The 6,208-nt window shown below is 45.0% G+C and overlaps 1 protein-coding gene across 1 annotated transcript in view; it reads right to left on the reverse strand.

Moving 5' to 3' along the window:
- Positions 1-1,908, reverse strand: part of NFYC (nuclear transcription factor Y, gamma) — a 73,757-nt gene extending 71,849 nt beyond the window's left edge. The window contains exon 1 of the mRNA XM_012646746.1: positions 1,735-1,908. The gene's annotated coding sequence lies outside the window, so the exon portion shown is untranslated. The remainder of the gene's footprint in view (positions 1-1,734) is intronic.
- Between the last annotated feature and the right edge of the window lie 4,300 nt (positions 1,909-6,208).

A 6,208-nucleotide genomic window follows, 5' to 3' on the forward strand; every position in this document is an offset into this window, starting at 1 on the left:
CCCAGGTAGCTGGGACTACAGGCACGCGCCACCACGCCCAGCTAATTTTTTCTATTTTTAGTTGTTTGGCCAATTTCTTTCTATTTTTAGTAGAGACGGGGGTCTCGCTCTTGCTCAGGCTGGTCTCGAACTCCTGAGCTCAAACGAAACGCCAGCCTCGGCCTCCCAGAGTGTATTTATTTATTTTTTGATGGAATTAAAATCTTTATTGGAGGCAACAAAGAATAGATTTGACACTGTGGAAAAACATTAAGTGGAGGCTGTATTAGTCAGAACTTTTTAGCTTTAGTGACAGAAATCTACCTCAAGTTCAAGTAAAAAACCAGAATTTATTGGTTTACATAAATGGAAAATTCAAGCTACCTTCGGGCATAACTGGACCCAGAGGCTTCACGGTGTTACCAGGACTCTCCCTCTCTCTCTGGAGCTGCTTATTTTTTAAAAAAATTAAAAGTGCATATGAGAACGGGTGTATTTTTAGGCACATATACAAGGATATAAACGAGCCAAAATCCGGAAAATCTGGGTAGCCACCTTTCTCTTAGAGGTGAACTTAACAATATTCATTCAACACATAACTGCTAAGTACCTAACATTTGCTAGAAATGTAGTTTTGGAAATTCAGCCATGACTTGTATTCCTCCTATAACAGAGAATTTCATATATAACATCTCAAAACTGACTGCACGGTCCTGAGACTCAATCTACAACTGCTCTCCTAATATACTTCCCAAGCCAGAAATGTTCCCAAAACTGCTTCCTATATCGCATTTTCTCATATTAGATCTGACACTTCTTAATGCTGTGCCTCCTAGGCTTGGCATTCAGTTAATTAAGACCGGGCACACCTATCCAGTAGGATCCCTCTGTTTACCTGCTCCTCACATCACATGACAGGTCAGGTAACTTTGGACTCCAGGGCTTCACCAAAGGCTCAGTTTTTAAATGTTCGCACTCTCCAGCAAAATCTCTGATCTGATTCTATCGTTCAAATGTGTCCCCAGCCCTGATGCCTTTCTTCCTATACCATGCACTCAGACCATGGACTTCAGGATCATTCTCAAACTGGGTCACATTCCAATCTAGCACCCCTGGATCTCGAAGACTTTTTCAGCCTGTAACTCGGGTTTCGGTGTTTCCATGCCTGGGACCCCAGGGGCTTGCACACCCTCATTTGGGCTGTGCATGTACCAGAGAGGTCACCTCCGAAACTAGGAGTGTCCCCCATTCCGAGCCATACCCCAGGCTACCCCCAAAGCACCAGCCAGGCCATCACCCTCTTTTCCTCCCTTAAGGCTCGCCCCCAGCCTCCACCCCATGCCTGCGCGGTAAGGGGTCACTGCCCCAGCTGCCCAAGCCCAACACGCGCTTAACCCCACAGCCTCCGATTCCTTCATCACCCCCAAGGCCGGAGCCGGCGCGACCAATAAGGTGCCAGGTCCGCGGCCTCCCCGCCACCGACCAATCACGAGCGAGCCCCCCCGCCGTCGCCTTCCGCCAATGGGAGAAAGCCCGCGGGCCGGGCCGACTAGGCGCACGGACCCCACGAGCACGGCGGCGGCGACAGCGGCGGGCCCCGCGAGAACATAACATGGCGGCGGGCAGGCCGGACCGAACTACAGCAGCGGCCGCGAGAGGGAAGTGAGGTCTCCGCCGAAGGCGGGAAGCTCTGCCCCTCCCCCCGCCGCCGCTCCCCTCTCACCCTCCTGCCCACAGAAGCTCCCGCACACTCACACGCCTCTGCTCAGAAGTCCAGGGAAGAACAGGAGCCGCCCCCGCGCTCCTGCGGAGTCGGGCAATGCAGAGGCCCGGGCACGGCAGAGGGGAGGGGGAAACGTGCGTCACGGACAACGGAGCGCGCGCAAAGCGGGGGCACAAACAAGATGGCGGCCACGCCGTTTGCACCGTCTCCCCTCTTCCCCTCCCCCTCTCCTGGCGCCTCAATTCTCAATATCGTGTAGTGCGTAGAAGCGGAGTTGCTTGAAATCTCGCGAGAATTGGTTAGGGCGACGACCGCGTGAGAGAGAATGAGATCTGAGAGTTTGCGGCCCCGCCTTCTTTCAGGGGGTCTGGAGGCGTTCCCTGGTGACCTCCGTAGGGCGTTCTATCCGTGTGGATCTCTGCTGTAGTGTGTACAGTTGAATGTTAGTGAATAAGTAGTTTTTGTAGGTTTTCTTTTTTTTTTTAATTTAGGGAGAAGGAGCCGGGGGACGGACGACATAGGCGTGCTTGTTAAGCACGCTGTTAAAGAAGATAGCTGCTAGGCCGGGCGCGGTGGCTCAGGCCTGTAATCCTAGCTCTCTGGAAGGCCGAGGCGGGCGGATCGTTTGAGCTTAGGAGTTCGAGACCAGCCTGAGCAAGAGCGAGACCTCGTCTCTACTAAAAATAGAAAGAAAGTAATCGGACAACTAAGAATATATAGAAAAAATTAGCCCGGCATGGTGGCGCATGCCTGTAGTCCCAGCTACTTGGAAGGCTGAGGCAGAAGGATTGCTAGAGGCCAGGAGTTTGAGGTTGCTGTGAGCTAGGATGACGCCATCGCACTCTAGCCCGGGCAACACAGTGAGACTCTGTCTCAAAAAAAAAAAAAAAGAAGAAGATAGCTGCTAGCACCGCGAATTCACAGAAGAGGGCATTTGACACCAAACTGTAAAATGATATGCTCCAGGATAAAGAACAGTACTTCCCAATAATGGTTAGCTTGTAACCTTATGTCGATGTAGAAATTGCCTTTCTCATTTTGAATGCAGAGTTTAAAACTTTATCAAAGAAAGTTGGAAATAACAGCTACAGTGGGCATCTACTTTTTCATACTTACCTCTTTCATCTCCACAACCACTTAGTCTAAAGGCATTAGTATTATTTACATTTTGCAGATGATAAAACTGGAGCTCGAAAGGGTTAAGTAACTTGATCCAGGCCCCACAGCTAGTAAATGTCAAAACCCAATTTGAATAACTTCAAAACCTGTAGATACATTAATCAAATAAGTATTGAATGGAATTACCTACAATGAGACACTTAATGCATTAGGTAGCAAGCACAGAGAGAAATGGTACTGCCTTTGCTGATGGTATCCTTGAATTTTACAAATCACAATAAAATCAACACACTATTATCATTTGTTTCCTTTGGGTTTGTGACCCTGGTAATAAAATAATTGAGAATAATGGAAAAATAATCCCTTGACTTGAACTCAGGAAAATTGTTTTCAAATCCAATTTCAATAAATCTCACTTCAGGCATTCAATTAAGTAATGAATGAATGAACAAAACCTAACTAACTAGAAAACACCAGACTTCAAGTCTCAATTTCTTCATCTGTAAAATGATCTAATTCCTAGTTCCTGGGAATGTTGGGAAGATTGAATGAAATAATGTGAGAATGCTTTGTAAATTGCAAAAGTGTTACAAATAAGTTGGAGATGATGACATTTTCAGACATGAGAAATGGCATAAAAAATTAAGAACAGGCAGACTCAGGCTAGGCACAGTGGCCCACGCCTGTCCTCCCAGCCAAGGTGGGAGGATTGCTTAGAGTCCAGGAGTTCAAGATTAGCCTGGGCAACACAGCGAGATCCCATCTCTACAACAAAAATTTTTTTAATTAGCCAGGCTTGGTGGTGCATGTGTGCCTGTAGTCCCAGCTGCTTGGGAGGCTGAGGCAGGAGGATAGCTTCAGCCCAGGAATTCAAGGCTGCAGTGAACTATGATTGCACCACTGTACTCCAGCCAGGGCAACAGAGTGATACTCTGTCTCTAAAAAAATAAAAAGAGAGACTCAAAATGAGATATAGTATGTTGCAACTGTAGAAAGGTAGACTTAGATGAGGAGAAAAGCTAGGTAAGTTTTTCTACAAATACCTATAGAGCAAAAATACTGCCTATACTGTACTTGCCAAAGATATGTAAAAGTGTGTAGGAAGCAGCAAAAATTAGTGATTATTGTTATAATTAAGTATTGATCGCACATAGGGGCTACAGCCAGTTTCCATTCAAGAGCCTAGAAATCAGGTTGCTCTCAAAATTAAACTAATAAAAATCTACATATTAGTAGAAATTAGCCAAAAGTGATATTAAATGTTTTTAACAAATACTGCTCAAGCATTGATCAAGCAGATTAGAAGTCCACCTAGGGTCCTACAAGTATCCCCCTGGGCTAAGTGTTAACCCTTCAGTTGCTGGTTGTGAATAGTGGGTCCCAGAGGACCTCAAGGAAGGGAGTTGTCAGGAGGCTTGGAATAACAGCTATTTACTAGATAGTACTGAAGCATTTCAATATTTTAATAGTCAATATTATAACTAATAACAATCATACTGGTACATACAAGCTGAATATTACTCCTTGCGGTAGACTTGTCTGTATTATTATCAGTATTCTCTGCCCCTCTTTATCTGGCCTGTCCCTAGAAGATTAGGGTGAGAGACTTCTCACCCTAATGTCATCAAGTTTGGCCTTGTTTCGATCAATGAAATGTGAGTAGAAATGGCATGAGCCACTTCTGAGCAGAAATTTATGAGCCATCTCATGATTCTGCCATATTATTTTTCCTCTGCCGTGAGAGAAGCAGATCTCAAATAGAGCTCCTTCTTCAGCCTTGGGTCCCGGAAGGAAGATGTGCGGAGCCACAGGTGACCCACGTGAAATATAATGTCATGTGCACAAGAAATAAGCCTTTGTTACTGTAAGCCACTGAGATTGTTTTGGTTGGTTGTTACTGCAGTATAACCTAGCTAGCCTAAGCTGACTAATACAACCATGAAATTAGCTATCCATTGAAGTAAGCTAAGAGCTTGTCCACAAACATGATCAAAAAACAAACCAAATTCTGATCCAGGTCATATGGGAAGAATCTCAGGAAGGCAGATGTGATTGTAATTTAATACACAGAAGCCTAATCAATCTTGTCAACTAATCATTCTGTGTCCTATTTGGAGAGAGATTCTGTGAACCAAAGACCTTCATCAGCCATGACATCCCAAAACAAAGCAGTTACAGAGGCTAGCACTACCATTGCTCCTCTAAGCCCTGTCTCAGTCAAGCCAACCTGAGCATTAGGATTTCTTTGTCCACGTCATCCCTGTAGTGGATGAGAGTGACTCACACTACCTCAACTAAGAAATGCTTCTTAAGATCAACATGCTTTACTGGTGTGATACTATGCTCACCAAGCAAATGTCTTGCCGGTTGGGACAGAATTCAGTGATCTGCCATCTAGAGGATTCCAGTTCTTTTGATAATTGTATTTCTCATTGTAAATTAATCAGTTGGGTTCCATTTTATATAAATATCAGTTTCCGTGAGCCCAGTGAATACAAGAGCCCCTCTGGGAAACAGTTCCACTCTCCGCTTACTATTAAAATCAGGCTTCTCAGCCAAGCACAGTGGCTCACGCCTGTAATCCCAGCACTTTGTAAGGTCAAAGTGGGAGGACCACTTGAGGCCAGAAGTTTGAGACCAGCCCGGGCAATGTAGCAAGACTGCATCTCTACAGAAAAAATTAGCCAGGCATGGTGGCACGCGCCTATAGTCCCAGCTACTTGGAAAGCTGAGGCAGGAGAATTGCTCGAGCCCAGGAGTTCGAGGTTACAGTGAGCTATGATTGGACCATTGCACTCCAGTCTGGGTGATAGAATGAGACTGTGTCTCTCAAATGAAAAAAAATTTTTTTAATTAGGCTTTTGAGTTTGCAAGGTTGAAGATCAGTTCTGGGATGATGGTAAATTCCTTAAGGTTATAGCACCATAGAGGGACCTGTCTCGACAGCCAGCTGGACTTCTTTCAGCCACACCCCACTATCTCATTGACTCAAAAGAAAAGCAGTTAGTGCTAAAGTGAGATAAAGTTCATGAGCTTTTGGAGTTCGAAAAAGGGATAGATTACTTCTACTTAGTACAAAATAGTGGGGGTAGTTCAGGAAAGATTTGAAAGGGATGTGACATTTAAAGACTGGCCTTGAAAAGCGAGCAGAATTGGAGAACAGCATACCATGTGTAGACAGCCACTAGAGCCAACGGAAGCAAGGGATCAGTTGACGAAATAGTATAGAGTAAGAGGGAAAGGAAAAAGAATCATATGGAAAGATATATTATGGTCAGATTAAGGCTCTGGGATTTTACTTTCTGCTATGGGAAGTTAGTGGTGGAAATTTTTTGTTTTGTTTTTAAGCAGTTTTAACCATTTTTAAGGGTACAGTTCATTGACACT

Source organism: Propithecus coquereli, unplaced genomic scaffold, assembly GCF_000956105.1.
Source record: "Propithecus coquereli isolate 6110/MARCELLA unplaced genomic scaffold, Pcoq_1.0 Scaffold249, whole genome shotgun sequence".
Classification (NCBI taxonomy): domain Eukaryota; kingdom Metazoa; phylum Chordata; class Mammalia; order Primates; family Indriidae; genus Propithecus; species Propithecus coquereli.